The sequence below is a fragment of the Scylla paramamosain genome, unplaced genomic scaffold (genome assembly GCF_035594125.1).
Source record: "Scylla paramamosain isolate STU-SP2022 unplaced genomic scaffold, ASM3559412v1 Contig38, whole genome shotgun sequence".
Taxonomy (NCBI): domain Eukaryota; kingdom Metazoa; phylum Arthropoda; class Malacostraca; order Decapoda; family Portunidae; genus Scylla; species Scylla paramamosain.
In genome coordinates this window covers 747,377-769,352 of record NW_026973703.1, presented here as the reverse complement: position 1 = coordinate 769,352, position 21,976 = coordinate 747,377, and the positions used below count along the sequence as shown (strand labels likewise).

General features: G+C 40.1%; 1 protein-coding gene across 1 annotated transcript in view; it reads left to right on the top strand.

Moving 5' to 3' along the window:
• Window positions 1–6,772: 6,772 nt before the first annotated feature.
• Window positions 6,773–21,976, top strand: part of LOC135097969 (GTP-binding protein 10-like) — a 115,978-nt gene continuing 100,774 nt past the window's right edge. The window contains exon 1 of the mRNA XM_064000121.1: window positions 6,773–6,819. The gene's annotated coding sequence lies outside the window, so the exon portion shown is untranslated. The remainder of the gene's footprint in view (window positions 6,820–21,976) is intronic.

The following is a 21,976-nucleotide window of genomic DNA, read 5'->3' as shown; positions in this document are numbered from 1 at the left end:
GTGAAATCCCGCTTGCAAAAAACAAACCTTTTCACATGAGAGCCGCGGCGGGGAGGCACCTCTGCCGACACATTTTTAAGGCAACAGGTAAGGGTAACGCTAACAAAGAGGCTTCAGAGGAGCACACGAGCTGCAGCAAGGCAAGAGTGTGGCGTTTTATCGAAGCAGTAACGTGAAGAGACTCTTGAGAAATGTGTCCGTATTCTGAAATGCACTGTTCCTATAGTGGAGAGATTCTGGCCCTCTGACTCTGGGCTACAAGACAGAAAAAAGGCTCAGTGATGGTGCTAGTCCTTAAAGAGTAGAGCCAAAAGGATCTTGAAAGGCCACAGATGATTTAGTCAGGTCGTAATAGGTATTTTTCTCATTAATTATTTGAATCCACAGTATTTTCCTCCAGAATCCGTTAAATGCAGCCATCGTAAGGCACCATAACGTCACAGAGAACAAGACACCATGACATCAGAAACACGCGGAATGTGGAATAAACACTACGTAGAATATCTGTAGAAGCAAATAAATATCAAGAGCGTAGAACAAGATGCCCTGCTAAGTACTACCAGCGGAACATTAGGGAGAAAACACCATTGCGCGAGCTTAGAAAGAGATAGAATGATGGAATAATGGAAGCAACAGGTGCAAGAATCAATTTAATCACAGAAAATTTAAACAGCAATACAGAATTTACTTTACTAAACAGCATCTAATTTTCTGTTGGCAGTAAGTGCAGACGCAAAACAACGAAGAAGAGTAGGATAAACCAATAAAAGAGCATATACGAGTAATAACAAAAGAAAATAGAGACTGCAAAACCCCAGTTGACCCACACACAGCGACTTTTGACATTCCCACAAACTGAACTGAACAACGAAAGAGAAAGAAGAGCAACATCACGAAGACAAAACAAGAAAGAACAAGGCAAGACAACTTCAGATGCATATAAAAACAAAAGAAAACAGTGACTACAAAAGCCAACTGACCAACAGGCGGAGACTTCTGACATTCGCACGAGCAATACTGGACAGGACAACACAGTGAAAGAAGAGAAACATTACTGGACTGGACAGCAGAGAAAGGTGATGACATTGTGAGAAATTGGATGTAGGTGGTGAAGAGGGCAGGCACAGTCCTCTGAAAAAGCTACAGCGAGACTAGTCAGGAATAAAGTACACATTTCTCAGGTCGTGTTCCCTTCACCTACCTCCAACAGGGTGAATGTAGGATGATGATCATTACTGGATGAAAAAACAGAGTGAACATGAAGAACTGCTTGTTGGAGATCTGCTCGGCATCACGGCTGGCAGCTTTAGCATATCTGAGGAGAAAGGTGAGGAAATAAAGGTTACAACTGGATCTGATTGCCTTTAAAAGCTGCTGTATTCAGGCAACGTCTCACAATAATTTGAAAGGTGACCTTTATATCTGCCTGCCTGTCTGTCTGTCAGCCTGTCTGGGTGTTAGTCCATCAGTGTGTCATGTTAAGGATCAATGTCAAGCTTTGTGTCCTGTTGCTCTGTTCCTTTTGGTCTACGAACTCCCTTGGTGTGAGTTCGAATCCCTTCATAGCTTTTAGTTACTGAGTTTTTTGCAATTAGATTTTTCACTCAGCCACTGATCAATCACTGTGTAAATTTGCAGAAACTTCATCATAGAAACATACTGTGTTCTTTTCAGCTATTACCTGACTTCATGCAGAATACGCTCTGCTTTAATTGCTGTTAATGAGTTACCTCCAAATATAGGAAGAAGTAAATATCTCTGGCTATCTTGTATTATTAGTACTAGTTAAGTATTCATTTTAGTCTCAGCCTCCACTAGTTAAATGTTCCAATCGTCACTTAGTACTGTAAGCTTCTCAATCTCCATCATTTAGCTTATCATCATCTATCACTTAAACTTTAAACTTTCTAGTCCGTACTTGCTAAACTTTCGTACCTTCATCAGTTAAGCTTCAGAGCGGCGTATATACGTGCGTCTGTTTTAATTTTTGCTCACTGTACGAGTACATCTTAATTTCCTCTGAATCTGCCCGGGCGAGGGAGAAGGCAAGGTTATAGTAAGTTTGCCATACTGTTTTGGTCCCATCAGTCAGCCAGCATTATTTGGCAGCATTATTTTGCTGTGGACAATATTCTGACGACGTGACGTGTGTTGTTCCAAACTGAAGCAAAACCCTGGACTCAATCATCACATACCATTGCGTTATTAGAGTGTGTAGTACAGACTGCCTGCCATAATGCCCTTTTACTGTTCTTCATCCTGACAGCACCTCTACTTTGTCTTTCCTTTTCCGTGCCGGAGTGACAATCTTGTGACGTGTGTGTATTGAGCGTCATCTCCCTCTGTGATCATCCCTGGTCGGGTACTCGGCGCCTATCCGTCCACAGTGTACTCTGAAAGCTGCTTTACTTGATAAGAACATCAGAATATAAGAGTAAGCAGGTGTTTGTAACCACACAGAGCTTACACGTAGCAGTCTCTTTATAATAACTTATTTATCTATATCCATCTATGATCCTTTTCCAAAAACTTTCCTAAACTTCTGGCTGTCAGTGATCGTGTTGTATATAATCTTTTAAAGCTTCATTTTGACTCGGCGCCAACAGTCTGAGTACTGATTCCATTCCAATCATCTGTCAGTATCTGAGAACCAGTTTCTTCATATCTCCTTGTTGAATCTAACTTTGTCAAGCTTGAACCATTAGTTTTTCTATATTGGTTACTAATCTTAGGAATTTTATGTATATTCCGATTTGCTGACCGTAAGAGGGTGAGCAGCCTGTCAGTGAGCTCACTAAATAGGATGAGGCAGTAGACACCTGCCAAAACGATAATTACTCCCAGTAAGGCGTTGGGCACAAAATCAGGGGGTGCTGCGAACTTATCAGTGACCCAGCTGAGGCGGGGCGTCTACTCGAAACTATTGCACTACAAGTTATATCAGTCAGTCGGAGGTGACCATAGTACTAGAGAAATGTTTCGTTTCTATACAGACACTGAAAACAGTCCTGATGAGGGAGTAAAGTGTTTCAAAATATGGGGCAGGGTGTCTACAGGGAACTATCGCACTACAAGTTATATCAGTCAGTGCGAGGTGACTAGAGAGCAAGAGGTGTTTGGCTCCCGTACAGACACAACGGCGACGAACGACTGCACTGCTGTGTGTGTGTGTGTGTGTGTGTGTGTGCTGGCTGCATACGTGATACTGAAGGAAAGGAAAACATTTACATACTTTATAGGTGAAAATGAGGTTACGGAACAAAGCTTATGGGGGTTACAGTCAAAATTTCAGCGCAGTGCAGTGTGTCTGTAGAATCGTCATAGGTCAGAAAAACACAGAGAAAAAGAAAACAGCATATCCAAACATTGCGGCGTCTTGTGTTGACAAGCTGTAGCAGACACCATTGTTATGTGTGCTCAAGGGTGTTTTCATGAGTCTAGTGGTAGTTGAACAAGGATTCTGCGTCAGTATTGGATAAAGGAGACCCATGAATCTGACAAGTTATATATATAGTCTTTGAGAATATTCCTTATGGGAGAAGAAAAGCGATTAAAAATATGTGCCCAAGACAAATGGCTGCACAAGTATTCACTCTACTCTGGAAGAGCGGAAGTGGTTCGCTGGTTCAGTGTTTGTCTACGTAACCTGTTTCCGAGCACTGTTTCAGTACTTCATTCCGAGACATTGAACGAGATTCCCCTCCCTCACAAACACACACACACACACACACACACAAGAACATAGACTTAAAGGAATAAAAGAAAACTGTTGCAAAGGCTACACCCAACACGCACACACACACACACACACACACACACACAAACAAGAAAATAGACTTAAAGGAATAAAAGAAAACTGTTGCAAAGGCTACACCCAACACGCACACACACACACACACACACACACACACACACACAAGAAAATAGACTTAAAGGAATAAAAGAAAACTGTTGCAAAGGCTACACCCCGAAATGTTATTTCGTATGTCCCGTGTTCAGAAACGAGTACTTTCAAATGCCACAGAGATTAGTCGGGCTCCCAAGAATGTAGAAATTATGTTAATCTGTCATTAGAACCATAAAAAGAAAAAAAAAACATCCTCAGAAGCCCGTATAGCTTCAAGTAAAGCAGTGTGAATGTACTGGAGGTCCAGCGCCCGCGTGTTTCAAAATATGGACCCTGATCTGAGTGACGGTGCAGAACAAACACTTAAGCCAAACCATATGATGTAAAACAGAGTAAATATATCCAATAGAATTATCTTCCTGGTGGTTCTTGAGCTGTCGTGGTGAAAACCGGCGTGCCTTCCTGCCATCACCTCCCTCCCCACACACAATCCCTGTTTGGCGACACGCACGCAATCTAATGAAGTCTTCGCTCGTCGTCAGTCGCCAGAGCCCCGCAATCCCCCGCTCGCTGCTGAAGGACGGCCTCTCGCAGCCCCGAGCCCCGTCACCCGCTGGAAGATCAAAAGTCAGACACGAGTGAGCGGCGCTGAGCCTCCGCCACTCAGCCAAATTTAAAGAAGGATAAAGCACCACCAGTGGAGAGCTGCCGTCGCTCAACAACCGCTCCACCTCCACCTCCACCTCCACCTCCGCTTCCACCACCACCACCAACCCTTCGCCATCACCACCCAGCTCATCAATCCCTCTTACTTCACCACCACGGCCAGCCTTTCGCCTCCTCCATCACCACCACAACTGCCACCACTAATACCAGCCTTCCACCATCGCCACCGCCACCACTACCACCACCGCCTAGCTCATCCAGCTCCCAGCAGCACAACACGAAACAAAGGCATCTACTTCATGTATTTTGATGAGTTAAGTAAATATTTACGTCAAATCTGTTGGCATTAAAAAAAAAAAAATATATATATATATATATATATATATATATATATATATATATATATATATATATATATATATATATATATATATATATATATACATGCTGCACAAAAACGTAAAATTAATGAAATTTTGAAAATGTCAGAATTTTACCATTTCGTTGCCATGAATGTGAAAGCTTTTTTTTTTCCCCCCGAGAGAAAGTGTAGATTGTTTAAATGTTTCATAAAGCGTGCATTGTTATATTTCGTAAATGTATAAACGAAGTGACACATGCAAACAAATTCAAAAGAAAAGTACACGAGCAGGGGAAAAAAAAAGGAAAAAAGTAGTTTCACACCACACACACACACACACACACACACACACACACACACACACACACACACACACACACACACACACACCAGAAGAATTACGCCATGAATCATAAAATCTAGTGCCTCTTCGTGTCGTCCCGGGAAGTCATTAAAGCTGATGAAGTTCATTGTTGACTCACTGCACCTCTCAGCCTCGCCTCGCCTCGCCTCGCTGCGGGAAGGGCAGGGTGAACCATTCCTGCCCTGCGCTGCCCCGGGACTGCCTAGCGGCGGCATCTTTTCCTCAGCGGTCCCTTCCCTAATTCATAATGTTGGTAGTAAAGGAGAGGGGAAATGTGCGTATGGTGGAGTTCAGGAAGGGATGGGTAGTGATACAATGATACGTAGGGTAGGGTTATGAAAGAGATTGGTAGTGATGTTTGCTACTCCTTTACTAATTCATAATGCTAATAGTATAAGAGGGACACGTGTTTAATTAGGGTGGAGTTTAGTGATAGCGATGACATCCAAGTGTGAGTGGCATGAGCGTCTCCTGTCAGGGCGTTCAAGGTCGATGCAGAGACTGGCAGGGTGAGGCATTATTTAGAACGCGCTATCGAAAGGGCAGTTTGAAGCTTCACCTCACTGTAACTCCACTCCTCGTCCTTCTGTTCTTTCAGTCATTCTCTGCTGTCTTAACCTTCTCTCCCTGCCTCGCCAGACATCGCCAGTAAACAGGTGGTAATGTAGCTTGAGGCAAAGGGCTTACATTAAGCTCTCGTCAAGAAGAGGGTGAAAATTGACTAACAGGAGGAGGATAGCGAGGTGAAGTTCCTTTCGGTCAGTGTTTGAGCCAAGAATCGCGTCTGCAGTTGATAATGGTTCACGATACTTTTTCTTGTCAGGGTTCTTGGTCGTCTCCTTGCTCTTGTTGATCAGTAACATTTTTCCGGTGTAACAAAACAATACTGAATCCCGAAGGTTTATAAGGCATGGCAATCCTGAACCGAAAATCGGCACCACGCATGATTCTTCTGGGCTCGGCGGCACAGCCAGGCGTATGACGCAGTGTGAGTTCTGCCGGGCTGATTCTTCCCTATACGGGCTTCCCTTGGCGCTCCTCGTTCTATAATACTCAAATCGTTTCTTACCGCGTCTTAAAAGATTATATTAGTGGTATTATATATCAGTTAGTAGCCTCTTGATGGCTGTGATCCAGCGCGACACGTTGGTACGCTGCGCGGCGCTAACAGGTCACGGAGAGAGTTGACGCTTAGTGGCACTGAGCGAGTGATGGGTGATTGTGTGCGCGGCTCGCCACTTCCCCCGCCCGAGGAAGTTCAGAGGACCGACTTGTAGACTTGTAACTATGTAGCTTCGCCCTTATAGTTTTTGAAAAAAGTTAATGCAGTGCAGTTGATTACTACTGAAATAGTACTCCATGTTTTTACCGAGATTAGTGTGGCGGGGAATGTTGCAGAGTTGATACATGAATGGGAGTTTTAGTACAAGCGAACATTAGTTTGGCGACAACCACCTGTGAGTGTCTTGTGATCGCGTAGTGCTGCCTCCAGGTGCTGGCAGGCCCCTGTGGTGATGGGGGCCGCGCTGCACATACTGCTGCTCATCGCTCACGCAGCCCTCGCCGCCGCCACCAAGGCAGGTGAGTACAGCACAGGTGAACGCAGGGCGGCTCTCGGCCCGGGCTGCTACTGGCGGGCGAGGCTGACACGCACTGCCTCTCCTGTGGGATTATATTTGTAACTGTAATTGTCACACCTAATTTACTGAGTAGATAACAATTGCAAAGATATTGGCGTTTTTTTTTTTTACTCATTTTTCATTTTTTTCTTCAAATTTTGATGTTTGTTGGAAGCACCTCGGCAAACAAAACTATTTTTCTTTTATATTTTCAAAAGCTAACAGCCAGCCGATGCGCTTTCAATTAATCTGTTTGACGTTTCTGTTGTAAATCACCAGTTTATCTCTTCCTCCTCCTCCTCCTCCTCCTCCTCCTCCTCCTCCTCCTCCTCCTCCTCCTCTACCTTCCCTCCAGAGCTAGCGATTTGCAACTGAAAAATGAAAGTAGATTAAAAACAAAAGGAAAAATGAACTAAAATGATGATTGTAAGGTATCATTAAGAGGGATTTGTGATGGAAATGGTAGGCACGGTAATGTAAAGGTCAATATCTATGCATAGTTACATATTGATTTATCGTAGTCGACCTCCCAAGTGAGACAGACAGGTGTAGTTTCGTAATGGTGCCGCCACTGTAGGGAAGACGTGGTATACTTTGTTAATCTTTTATTGTGATGCAGCACTTCGGCCACGTCACGTCATATTAGTTATTATTGGGCTGCGTCTGTCTGTCCGCAGTTAGTTACTCAGTTATCACAATACTCACCTTAGTTATTAGTTGGTGGGTCGCGTCTGTCAGTCTACCAGCAGTGATTTACCGACACATCTATCACAATAGTCACTTTCATTATTACTCACTGGGTTGTCTCTCTCAGTCTACCAGGAGTTACTGAGTTACCACGATGCGGGCTTCATGTAGACATTAATTATTTTACGTTTACATGCGTTATTTCAGTTTGCCTTAGTTGCACGTTTGTGTGTGTGTGTGTGTGTGTGTGTGTGTGTGTGTGTGTGTGGTGTGTTTGTGTGTTAGACTTTTGAAATAGCTCAAAGGAAAGCAAGTGTTAAGCGTTTTTACAGAGATACAGTGTCCTGAGTTGGTTACACAATCACCACGGTCTCGCCTGTTCATGCCTCCACCATTGTGCGTGTGTTAGACTGTATTGGAATTATAGAACTAGCACATAAGAAAATGTTGAGTTTCTGGAACACGCGAGTACCTATGATTTCTGGAACTGTTTCTTGTTGCAATCCTTAGTCTCGCTTGTTCTTACCTCCAGGAAATTGTTGAAGCAGAAGATATTGAAGTAACCTTGAAACCTGGAAGCTAAAAAGGCTAACAGTTTTTTAGATGCACTGAAAATGCTCTGTATTTTTAAGCAGACTGGAAAATGTTACGTTTTTTTGAGAAAAAAAAATCCCAACTCTTTTTGGCAAGACTGAAAAAGGGCCAACATTTTTTGACAATATTTAAGTGAGTGGTTACTAAGTCTTGCTTCATGTGTGTGTGTGTGTGTGTGTGTGTGTGTGTGTAACCCTACATCGTATCTCTATTTTTAATAGACAGTAGTGGAAATGAGTGAGGTTTTCAGGGGTATTTATCAAGGACAGCGCATCATCAATGAGAAGACACGCATGAAAACCCGACCTGAGTCTGGTCTTTGATAAAGGTTCTGGTGAGAAAACAAGCAAAGCAAAATAACTTTTAACACATCTAAACATATTACAAAGGTTACAAGGGTGATTTTTTTTTCTCAACCAATGAACTTTATTCTTAAACCTTTCGTCTTATTCTTGCAATTAACAGGCTCAAGTCGAAGTTACTGTAGTTTTCAAAGGTTATTAATGATTTTAGGGATAGAGTATTAATGACCATGCATCTTCAATGGGAAAACACGCATGAAAACCCGACCAATTATCTGTGTGGCCTTTGATAATAGTTCTGATGAGAGAACAAAGCGTTTAAGAACGCGAGCCATTAAGCGCTCTCCCTTGTTATAAGCTCTTTGTGTGCTGGCAGACTGCAATGAATGAAGTACAGCGAATGTAGCAAGGTAGATTTTACAAGCGAAAATGTGAGGTTTGTTTTATTTTGAGTTGCTTGCAGTGCCTATGGTTAACCCTGAGGAAGATGCTATAATCTCATGGAGTTATTTAGTTTAACCACTACGCTGTGTAATGAATGAAATGTAACAAATATAGCTAAACTTTTTTTTTACAAACTGAGATGCGAACTTTGTTTTATTTTGAGTTAATTTTTTTTTTATGTAGGAGGGACACCGGCCAAGGGCAACAAAACTGTAATAAAGAAAAAGGCCTACTGAAGTGCCGATCTCCGAACAGAATCAAAAGCGGTAGTCAAAAATTACAGGATAAGTGTCTTGAAGCCTCCCTCTTGAAAGATCTCAAGTCATAGGAAGGAGAAAATACTGAAGCAGGAAGGGAGCTCCAGAGTTTACCTACAGTTAATTCAAAGGAAGATGCTATGATTTCATGGTTATTTAGTTTAATAAATACGCGGTGTAATAAATTAAATATAGCAAATGTAGCATGTTGTTTTTACAGACGAAGATGTTAAGGGTTGCTTACATTTAAGTAACGGAGTCCCAAAAACTAAGCTATAGAAACGTGGTATAACTTTTAGAGGTAACTTAGCTCAATCACTACACGGGGCAATAATGTAGCAAAATATTTTTAGAGAAAAGATATGATTCTTTCTATTCAAAGTTAGTTGTAGTGTCTATAACTAACCAATAGAAAGATGATATAATTTGAAGAGGTAATTTAGTTCAGTCAATACACGGTCTCAAGTTAGTTCCGTGAGGGTGCTGGCAGACTGCTCTGAATTGTGGTAGAGACTTGCAGAAGGAAAAGGAAGGAAAGGTAGCAAGAAATAGAAAAAAAAAAAGATATCAAACAGCTTTCCAATATACGAGTACAGGCGTTTATTTCTTAAGGTGATTTCTTTCTTAATCGTTACTGTGCTGTCACGTTTGTTCTTACCTGCTTTGTGTGTGTGTGTGTGTGTGTGTGTGTGTGTGTGTGTGTGTGTGTGTGTGTTTCGTAGGTTATGATGATATAATACCAGTGCCGTTATGTATATTTAACTCTTAGAAAAAAAAAATGTTCCTAAACGGTTATAAGCATTTCTCTAAGCAATTTCCCTCGAGAGAAAAATATGGCAACCGCTTTCCTACATACAAGTAAAGGCATAACTTCTAGAATTAATATCCGTCATAATCATTAACCTATCTCACTATCTCTCAATTCTTACCTTCTTGTGTGTGTGTTAGCAGACTATAGTACTTCCAGTGTAGCGTGCATTGCCTCCCTCACTCACTCTCTCGCTAGGGATACAAAAGGCACCTCATGCTGGGAAAACACAACGTATGATCGCCAGTTCCCTTGTGTTGGGGCTTAACAGGAGGTTGTTCCTTACCATTAGCGACCGTGCCAGGGAAATGACCGCGACGTTACGAGGTGCAAACTTTGTGAAGAATGCTGCCGCTACTTTTTCCTCTCTTCCTACCTGGGATAAACTTTGCGGGTGTGAAAGGAAATCTGAAAAAAAACGGTGCTGGGTTTGCGGGTGGAGGGAAGGAAAGAGGAGGTGTGGTGTGGTGGGTAAAAAGTGCAATGTTGAAGGAAGGAAAGTTATGTGTTCGAGTTGAAGGGAAAGAAGTGGAAATGAAGTTAACGAAGTGGGGAAGAAAGTGAGAGTGAGAGTGAGAAAGAAAGAAAGAAAGAGGAAAAGAGAAGGAGAGAAGAGAAGTCCGGATTTGTGCTGAGTGAATCTGAAATTAATTAAGTTACGCAAAGGCTAGTAATAACACACACACACACACACACACACACACACACACACACACACACACACACACACACACACACACACATGCGCGCACAGGTAGATAGATAAATACATTGATAGATTGACACCACACCGTACCACACACACACACACACACACACACACACACACACACACACACACACACACACACACACACACACCTATACATTACCTCATAAATACACACATACGCATCAAACTCAAACGTATTAGTCATACACGCACGATATAAATTTGGCCAACAAACTACGCAGGGACATGCAAAGCGTACACTGCACAACACAACACCACACTTCATTACACAGCTGGGAGGTGCGTGTGTGTGTAGTAATGCATACTTTTATTTACTTTCTTGTTGTCCTCGTTATTTTTCTCCAGCTATTGTTGTTGTTCGGCTCCTGTCTTTTCTTCGTCCTCATCCTTTTTTGATCCTGTTCTTGATCTTATTCTTGTTCTTCTTTTTTTCTTCTTTTCAACTACTACTACTACTACTACTACTACTACTACTACTACTACTACTACTACTACTATGAAATAATGTGTAAAAATTGTATCACACTTAAAATTTGCCATTATCTACGTCTAGAGTGGACATGTTACTAAACCACCACCACCACCACCACCACCACCACCACCACATACACACGCACTTAATAGACTCCGCCTCGTGAAAAGTGCGCTATGTTTTGATGATAATTTTTCCCCCGTGAGGTATTTGCGTGAAAGGGAGCAGCGGCGCGGCGTGTGTAATATGATCGATGGCAAATTGAAGAGTCTAGGGTGTGGGAGATAAAAAATAGTGTTGGCAGGGAGTTAATTTTGACGTGAGCCTCGGGGCGGACGGGGCTGGGCGAGTGCTGCTTATGATGTTAATGCTGTCACGGGGCGGGGAGTGCTGGGCTTGCCTTGCTTGGGGGAATGGGGGAGGGGGGGGGTGAAACACGCTATGGTTATATGTACCGTACCGTACTTTGATAAACACGCTATGGGTAGACTGTTATACTTTGTTACTCGTGTGATTTTGCTGCTGGTTGTTGTTGGAGAGTGGATGTGTTGTTCTTTGTGTTCTTTGTTGGTGGTTTTTGTGTTTTGATTTATTTTTATGCAGTATTTGTGTATTTCCGGGATGTAAACTATATTTGTAATAGTGAAATGTTAAAGGCTGCTGCTGTGGATTTTAACTTAAAGTATGGAAAATGAAAATGTGCCTTTAAAACTCAGACATTATATATAAAATGGATACGTGCTATGTATATTTTCGGTGTTCTTATGGTAAAGTGTTGGTGAATGCCTCCATAGACTTAACAATGTATGGAAAGTACCAGTGTGCAAACTTAAGTGATATTTTTGAAGGATAAGTGTGTTATTGAATGTTCAGAGGATGTTACAGATGGATGTTCTTTGAAATATAGAAAATGTTAACGTGCCTTGAATCATAAACTGAAATACTGTTGTTCTTGGTGTATAAAGTGAAGGATGCTGCTCTTAATGCTGAAAAACAGAACGTTGAATATTGTAATGGCTAAAATTTCAAATAATACTCAGTGGAAAGTGTAAATGTGAAGAGAATCTCAGCAGAAAATGACTAGATACTGTGGAGGAAATTGTGGTGATTCGGTGAAGAAAAAGTCATGTATAAAACTGAAAACTAAACACAAGTGAATAACAGAATAAAAAGACTACAAAGGGAAAATTAGATTGGAGAAGGAAAGTGCAGTAGAAAAGTAAAAAAAAAAAAATCTCAAAAAGAGGAAAACGTAGGTAAACGGATATAAAGGGAGAAAGAAAGAATGATACAATTTAACTCCACGAAAAGAAAGTCGGCTAAAAAAAAACCTAGACTTGAAAGTAAAAAAAGAAGAAAATAGAATTCCAGTGAAAAAGACTAAAAAATGGAAACATGCCGGAGTAAAAAGCGACTCAAAAAAAAAAAATAAAAAATAAGCAAGACATTTCTATTCCCAAAAGAGAGAGAGGAAAAAAAAAGTTGATAACCAGGAGATGGAAAGTGAAAATGGAATCCGACGAAAAAAAAAATGCTTCTAAGGAAAAAAAAAAAAAAAAGGGAGAGGTAGAAGACCAGACATCAAGGAAGAAAACTTACTAGACACAGATAAAAAAAAAAAAAAACGCAATTCCAGAAAAGAAATCTCCGAAGAAAAAAAAAGGTGAGGTTTCGAAAAAAAATAATAACCATGATAAGGAAAGAAAAGAAGGAAAAAAAAACGAAATACTGATAAAAATAAGTCACTGTAAAGGCAGAATGAGAAAAAAAGAACGAGATTATTTTATTACTGGGAAAAGATGATAAGAAAAAAAAAGCAACAAAAGAAACCAAATCCTGTTAAAGAAAGCATGAAAGAAGGAAAAAAACAAGGAAAGAAAGAAAAGAAGCGAAATTCCAGCAAAAGGAAAGTCAAAAGGGTGAAAAAAGGCTCTGAAAGGGAAAATAAAAAAAGTAAATTAGGACTACATCAAAACACGAGATAGATAAGCGACGAGGGAAAAAAATAAGGAAACGAAATTACAGGAAAAAAAGACGCGAAAAGGGAAAAGATCGAAAAAATAAATTACCTACGAGAGGAAAGAAAGAAAAGAAAAAAATAACAGAAAAACACGAAACAAAATTGAAAGAAAAGTTACTCGTTAAAGGAAAAAAAAAAGAAAAAAGTACATACAAGTTTTGTAATGACAGAAAAAACAAGAAAATGTACGACAGGCAAAATTACATAATGATGAAAAAAAGTTCAGAGATGAAAAGAAAAAAAAAAAAAACGTTAGGGTAAGATCTTAGGAAAAGCAACAGCAAATAATGAAGAGTGATAAGAAGAAAAGACTGGAAAATTTAACGATCAGGTGAAATCGTGTGATAGGAAAAGAAAACCACATATGGAGAAAGAAATCGTACCTGATAACGAGAGAGAGAGAGAGAGAGAGAGAGAGAGAGAGAGAGAGAGAGAGAGAGAGAGAGAGAGAGAGAGGCAAAAAAGACTAGAAGAAACCGACTTGGTAATGGGAAAAAGAGGAAAAAAGTGACATTGGAAAACGAGATCTCGGGAAAAAAACAAAAGGTAAGCTAGTAATAAAAAATAAAAAAATAAATAAATAAAAGGGAAAAAACTAGAGGTGAGAGACGGGAATCACATGTCGAAAAAAAAAAACGGAGATAACAAGAACACAAAGAAAAAAGTGGGAAAAAGGAAACGGAATAAAAAAAAAGAAACAGGAAAAAAAGTCAAGAATAAGACTAGAAGAAAGAGGAGTAAAAAAAAAAGAGGAGGAAAAAGGAGAAAAGAAAGAAAATAGAAAAGAAAAGAAAAAGAGAGGAAGAAAGAACAAAAAGAGACAAGAAAGAATTGAGAACTAGACGAGAGAGAGAGAGAGAGAGAGAGAGAGAGAGAGAGAGAGAGAGAGAGAGGAGCAACAAGAAAAACGTGACAAGAAGAAAGGGACATAAGAAAACAACAACAACAACAACAATAGCAACAAAAGTGTCAAGAAAACGAGACATCGAAAAAGAAAACGGAGAAAGAAGCGGCAGCAGATAACCACACGAGCTGAAGAAAACGTAACAAGTAAATGGAGAGACTCGGCTAGACTTAGCGAGGCTTGGCGGAGTAAGGAGGGATAATGTGCCTCGATATTGGAAGGCAGTGATTGGCAGCGAGATTATTGGTGACTGAAAATTTCATAGAGTAAAGAACTTGGCGGCAAGTATATTAAGTGCGAGAAAATAAGCTGACACGAATACCACCTTTGTGAGAGGAGGGGAGTGAGAGAGAGGGAGGGGTATGACACTAAAGAGAGTAAGAAAAAAAATCAGGTAAAGAAAAAGGTTAAAATTCTAGAGGTGAAGAAAAAAAGTGGAAATTCTTAAAAAAATAAGGAAAGATGAAGGAAAAAGGAAAGAGTGAGAGATAAAAAGAGAGGGAGAAACAAAAGAAGAAAAAAAGGGAGAACACGAGAAGACTGAAAAGATCAAACGATAAAAAGGAAGGAAAGAAAAAAAAAACAGAGAGAGAGAGAGAGAGAGAGAGAGAGAGAGAGAGAGAGAGAGAGAGAGAGAGAGAGAGAGAGAGAGAAGCCCCGTATGATATGATGTGATTGTGTGACGCCGCTCAGTGTTGGGTGCTGTGTGGTACTGATCAATGTCAACACGAGCTCTTCTTTACGTGAATACTGTGCGTTAGTGAGGTGAGGGGCGTAACACTGCATAGAGAAGGCTTGTGCTTGCTTCCTTTACGCGAATACTGGCTTAGTGAGTGTCAAGGGTGTAAGATGGTGAGGTACAGGAATTGATGGTGCTTACGGGATCTGCTTGGCTTCATTGTGAGAGATTTAATGTTTGTTGTGCAGCTTTCTGGTTTTGTGTTTTTTTTTTTCCCTTGAGTTGCGACAATAATCTCTTAAACTCGTGTCTTAAGTTTGGTATTGTGTCCGTAATCTCTTCCTTCTGAGATGCACGAGTGTCATAATCAAGTTTTCGTGTTTCTGTTTGTCTTTTCCTCCTCCTATTTGTTGCTGAATCTCGACAGTTGATAATTGGATTCGAAATTGTCTTTTTGGATGTGGTACTTTGCTTTCTCTCTCTCTCTCTCTCTCTCTCTCTCTTCCTCTCTCTCTCTCTCTCTCTCTCTCTCTCTCTCCTCTCTCTCTCTCTCTCTCTCTCTCTCTCTCTCTCTCTCTCTCAACGAAGCTTATATATTGTTTTGTTTGTCTTTTTTTGGCTCCTGCAGGGTGAAGTGTTTCGCTGCCTTGTTTAAATTCCTTTCAGCGGGTTCAAATAAAAACTATGTTTTTTTTTTTCAATGATGTTTTATGGTTTTATTAACAGGAGAAAAGTGTCTGAGTAATTCTAGACCATGAATAAGAAACTAAACCGATAATTCGCTTGATCGGTTTCTTTAAAACAGTCATTATGAGAGAACAAAATTACAAAATAGTGAGTCAGCCAGAAAAAAAGCTTTTGGTACTTTTTAAGTTAGTGTTTATTGTTCAAGTGATACAAAGAAAGCTAAAAAAATTAACTACCATTAATTAAAAGATAATCATGGCTATTAATTCGTATAGTTTCAAATCCAATCCTTTTGAGAGAACGGCTACAAAATTACAGGTCTTTGTCATGCATGAGGCAGCCAGTGCAGAGCAAATTAGCAACAGAATGATGCATAGATTGAATGAGCAATTAGCGAGTTTTTAAAAGAAAGTAGAGAAGTAAGTGGTACGAACATGGAGCAGGTAAACACAACATTTATATAAGGTTAATACAAGTAAAGGAAAGACGCTAGGAATATGTGGGAGGTGAATAATGAAAGTAATGCACGAAGGCTGAGTTAGGAATGGCATAAGTAGGAGTAATTTACGGTCTCTGAGGGAGGACTGTGAATGGAGATTAAGTAGTTGAGTGAATGGGCAAGGGAAAACTAATTAGGGGGTTAAGGAAAGTTGTGTGCTTAGTATTTAAGTAACGCTTTATTTCCTGCTTGTTTATTTATTTGTTTGTTTATTTAGTTTGTGTCTACGTATGTTATATTGACATTTATACCAATATGTTTTGTTTTTTTCTTTCTTTTAATGTCTCTTTTCTTTCTCATTTTTACTTTATTTCTTTTCTTTTGTTTATTTTGTGTATTTACTTTTTCAGTCGTAGAAGAAACTGATCCTTGGCTTCGAAAAAATAAAAACAGCACTTGTACCTTCCTATAACATTGCACTACAACACTTAAACCAGCAAGACTGTAAGAGTGTGACGACTTTCTGAGTGAGGATCATCCTTCCTGATGCCTCGTAGTGCTCCATCGCGGCCCTCAACCTCCCTCCAGCTCTCATAGCCCCGGAATCCCGAACGATCCCTTAAGTCTTAGGTCCATATTCTGAAACACTTCTGCCTGCACGTCGACTACTTTCAGAAGGCTTTATTTGAAGTGAAGCGTGTCTCTAAGGGTATCTTTATGGTTCTAGTGACAGATTAACAAGAATTTTGCATTATTGAATGGAGAAACACACTTGAGAACCCGACAAATTGTTTTCAAAAGGGTGTAGTTAAAGTGACGCGGGTTTTTAAAAGATGTTTTTTAAAGGTTTTGCTGATAGGTGAACAAAATATTCATGTTATTAACTCGGGAAACACACTTGAAAACCCGGTAATTATTTTCAAAAGTTAGTAATTGAAGTGCCGCGGATATTTGAAGATGTTTTTTCAAGGTTTTAGTGATAGATGAACAAGATTTTTACATTATTGACATCGGAAACACTTTTGAGAACCCTGCTAATTACCTCTCTTACCTTTGAAAACAGTCACGTTGAGAGAGCAGTATTTCTGAACACGGGTGATGGCCCTGGTAGGTACATCGCGTCTCTTTCTCCCTCCAGCCGTGAAAGCCTTGGGAGTTTGAACGATCCTCTAATCGCCTCCTACGGTGAGATTTAATCCGGGAGTTTACGAGTTCGCGTGGCCTATCCTCCCTCCAATCCCGGTCTTGTCTGTCTTATGTTGTAATTAAAGACTCGAAATTATGATGTGGTGTTAAGTGTTTTCGCAGGTAATATATTTAGTGTTTATTGGATAGAGGTGTAAGTTATTAATAATGTAAGGTTGTAAATTAATGCTGCTTTTTTTTATTCAAGTTTTCTTACCTAACTCTCTCTCTCTCTCTCTCTCTCTCTCTCTCTCTCTCTCTCTCTCTCTCTCTCTCTCTCTCTCTCTCTCTTTGTTTTTTCCTTCCTCTCCTATTATCTCCCTCTTTTCCTCTCCCTCCCCTCCTCTTCTCTCCTCTTCTCTCTCTCTCTTTGCTTCTACTTTATCCAACCCTCCAAGTTTCTTCTTCCTCTTCCTCCCCTCTTCTTTTCTTCTCCCTTTTCCTCACATCTTTCCTCTTCCCATCCAGTTCCCCTCTTTCTCCTCACCCAGCTATCCAAATTTCTTCTGTCTCCTGTTTCGCTTTCCTGTTATTGTTTTTCTCCCTTCTCTCCCTTCCCCTCACGTTCTCTCACTCCCCTCTCACCTTTCCCCCTTCCCTCCTTATCGCTCTCCTATCTTCCCTTTTATCTTCCCCTTCCTCTGTTCCTCTTTTCATCCTATCTTTTTTCCCATTTACTCCTTACTACGTCTCTCTCTCTCTCTCTCTCTCTCTCTCTCTCTCTCTCTCTCTCTCTCTCTCTCTCTCTCTCTCTCTCTCTCTCTCTCTACCCTAGTCATTTACCATCATCGGTCTTTTTTTTTTCCTACCTCCCTCACTTTCTCTGTTTTTTCCCTTCTCTTCTTTCACTCCTTCATCCCCATCGTGTATTGATCGGTGACACGTGCCATGCAGTACGTGAATAGTGAATGAAAATGGGGAAGGTACGTGTGTGTGTGTGTGTGTGTGTGTGTGTGTGTGTGTGTGTGTGTGTGTGTGTGTGTGTGTGTGAGTGAGCTTGCAACTGAAGAGGGATTACCAGAGCATTGCGGGAAGGGCGCTGAATGGTGAGAGAGAGAGAGAGAGAGAGAGAGAGAGAGAGAGAGAGAGAGAGAGAGAGAGAGAGAGAGAGTGTGTAGGGGCAGTAGCATATGTCCTCATCTCTCTCTCTCTCTCTCTCTCTCTCTCTCTCTCTCTCTCTCTCTCTCTCTCTCTCTCTCCCTCCCTCTCTCTCTCTCTCTCTCTCTCTCTCTCTCTCTCTCTCTCTCTCTCTCTCTCTCTCTCTCTCTCTCTCTCTCTCTCTCTCTCTCTCTGGGAAGTGTTGTACAGACGTTATTGGAAAACTGTATCTACACCTTCTTGTTTACCTTTGTTGTTCGTTCTGTTAGTGAAGGGAACATGGAAGGACGTGGGATTTGTCGTTGGTATCAATGAAAGATAAAAAAAAAAAAGAAGAAAATATAAAGTAAATAAATGAAGTGTAGATAACGCATGTTGTCGATAAGAGAAATTGTGATGAAGAAAATATGAACAAAGGAAGAAAAAATAGAAAGCTTGTGTGTATGTGTTGTAGATAAAATAAATAGAAAAAAAATAGAAAAAAATAGAGTAAATGAACAAGAAATACGAAGAAAAAAAAACTTGTATATCTTATAAGTAACGGAAATAACGATACAAATGAAAATGAATAAAAAAAAATAAATGAATAAAAGTAGAGGAAAGCTTGTCATATATGTTGTCGTCGATAAGATAAATAATAAAAGAGAAACACTTGTATTTTCTGTTGTTGTCTGTTTGTTTGTTTGTGTTTGTCTGTCTCACTTTTTGTATGCTTTGCTCTATCGCCTTTTTATTTATTTATAGAAAAGAAAACTTGTATATTTATGTGGGTTTGTTTACGAGTCTCTCTCTCTCTCTCTCTCTCTCTCTCTCTCTCTCTCTCTCTCTCTCTCTCTCTCTCTCTCTCTCTCTGTGTTTCTTTACGTCTGTCTGTTTGTCTATGTCTGTCTGTCTGTCTATGTCTGTCTGTCTGTCTGTCTGTCTGTCTGTCTCGTGTTATCGCGGAATTTGTTTTTTTATCGTCTGTTTCTTGCAGTTATCAGTATTTGTTTGTCCGTCTGTCGGTTTGTCTCGCTGTTTCCAGAAGTCGGTCTAGTGTGTAACTTTCTGTATCACAATGTTTTTATTGATCTGGTGCTGTTGCTGTTATTATTATTATTATTATTATTATTATTATTATTATTATTATTATTATTATTATTATTATTATTATAATATTTAGTTTTCAATGTTCATTCTTGCATTCCACATTCATCATAAAAAAAAAAAGGTTTTACACAAATCTGATCGCTATTGTTTCTTTCATTTAGCTTCTTTCATATGACAACAACAACAACAGTAGCAACAACAACAACAACAAAAACAACAAATGGAAAAACTAGACAAACGTGTTATTAGAAACGTGAAATTGTTGTAACTTATTTTGTTTGTAGGATTTTTTTTTTTGTGCTTTTTCCTCTCACTTGCCCTTCATATTTTTTTTTCCTTTTAGCCAGAAGGTAATCACTTTCACATGAAACAACAGCAACAACGATATGAATTTGTTTGAAGTGTTTTTGTTTGGAGGAATACTGACGGTGCTTAAGTTTTTTTCTTCCTCTTCTTTTCTTCCTTTAAGAGATGTGGAATTGAATTGTTTTTGTCTGGAGAAATCTAGAATGTTGGTTAAGTTTTACGTCCCTTTCCTTCCTTTTGTTATTATTATTACTATTATTGTTGTTGTTGTTGTTGTTGTTGTTGTTATAAGTAATAGGAGTAGTAATCGTCGTCGTCGTCGTAGCAATAGTAATAGTCGTATTATTATTATTTCTATTATTATTAGTTGTAGAAGTCGAAGTAGTAGTAGTAGTAGTAGTAGTAGTAGTAGCTTTTTTAGGGACAAGGTTCAATGATAACGTTTCACACACGTGGACATAATTATTTACATTTACTTATTTATTTATTTATTTACCTATCTTTTATGTGTTTACCGTGCCTTCACTGGAAGCCGCGGGTGTGATCAGTGTAATTCATGGCAAATGCCTCGTTAATGAAGGTGAATTTGTACAAGTCCTGCGTTTAATCGAATTTGGGATTGGGTCATTATCGTCTCTCGTCTAATTAACCTGCGCATTACGTGGATCCACCAGGTAAATAATATTCGCACTGATCACACCTGCCTACCTGCCTTGTGTCCTTCGTAACCCTGCCCTGTTCCTAAAACCTGAATCTGAATTTCTCCTCACCCTTGTTTTCCCTTAAATTTTCTTCTCCACCAAGGGCTAAGGACTAAGAGTGTGTGTGTGTGTGTGTGTGTGTGTGTGTGTGTGTGTGTGTGTGTGTGTGTGTGTGTGCTGCTTTTTGTCTGGGCCGCCTCGTGTTTGATTGCCAGCCTGTTATATAGAAATAGATAGAATAGTCTTCCCTTGTAATTATTTTGAAGTGTTTTCTTTTATCTTGTTTTCATGTGGTGCTTTCATCTGTTTCCTTTGTTACTCTCACCTTCTCCCTGATGATCTCTTCCTACTTTTTTTCCTTTATTTTTCTTTGTTTTGTACTGAATATTTCTTGCCTTCATCTGGTGACCTCCCTGCCTTTTGAGACCGTCACCTTCTCCTTAAATCTCCCTCTATCTTCTCTCGTCACCCTTCTCTTCCTTTTCTTTTCCACTGCCCTAACTTGCCACTAAACCCTACCTCGCTTTTTCCTATTTGTGTCTTTCCTTACTATTTTTCCACAGCCTGCATTATTTATCCTTGTCTCACTTTGTTTTCCTTTGTTTCTCCCTGTTTCCTTTGCAGACTTCCTATGTAATCTTCCTTGATTCCTCTTGTCTATGTACCTTGTAAATTTCCTGCTCTTGTTTTCCTTTCCCTGGTTTCCTCTTTTCTCCTTTGTAAACTTCATAACGTATCTCCCTTATTTCCTCTTGTTTCCCTTTGTTTATCTTTCAACCCTTATGTACTGTCCTCTTTGCCAACCCTTATCTCCCCCTCCCCTTGTAACTCGCTTGTTCACCTTGCAGTCTGCGCCTTACCCTCCCCTCTCCCCTCTTAACACCGTCCCTATCTCCTTATCTACCCTTGTTTTCCCGTTATTTCCACTTATCTTGCCTTATTGTATTATTTTTTTTTTCCTTGCTTGTAATTTTAATGGCCTGTTTCCCTTGTTTATCCCTTGTTTCCCCTTACACTGTTGTCTCGTCTTCCTTCCCTACCCTTTGCAACCTTGTTATTTTTGTGCCTTTTTCTTACCCCCTTTTAACATTGCTTCCCCTGTTTCCTCTTGCCATTTGCCTTGTTTTCCTTGTTACCTGGTGTCCTTTTCCCCTCGTGTTTCCCTTGTCTTCCTCTTGAACCGTTCTATCTCTCCCCTTTTAACATTGCTGTCTCTGTTTCCCCTTCCATATTCCACTTATTTCTTTTGTAACATTGCTGTCCTTTTGACGTTTCTTTGGTTATTAGCCTTTTATCATTTCCTATCCTGATTCCTCATGTTTATTTTGTCTCGTCTTCTTTTCCCTTTTTCATGTAACCCTGGTGGCCTCCTCTTCTCTCGTCGCCTCTTGTCTTCTCTTGTCTTGTAAATCATGTGGCCTTGTTCCTATTACCTCTATTGTCTCTGTTGTCCTTGTCTTCCTTCATCTTTTTTTTTTCAGTTCTCGTCTCACATTTTCCTTTGTATTGTAAGAGTTTTGTCCTCACCCTTCGTCTTTCCTGTTTTCCCTGTATGCCTTATGACTCTTCTCGTCACCCCTCGCCTCTTCCTTGTCTTCCCTGTAACTCTGGTATCCCTGCCGACCTCCTATAGTTCTCTTCTCTTTGTCTGTATTGAAGATAAACAATAGGATCCAGAATTGTTGAGTGCAGTAATTATGATGCAGTGTAATGC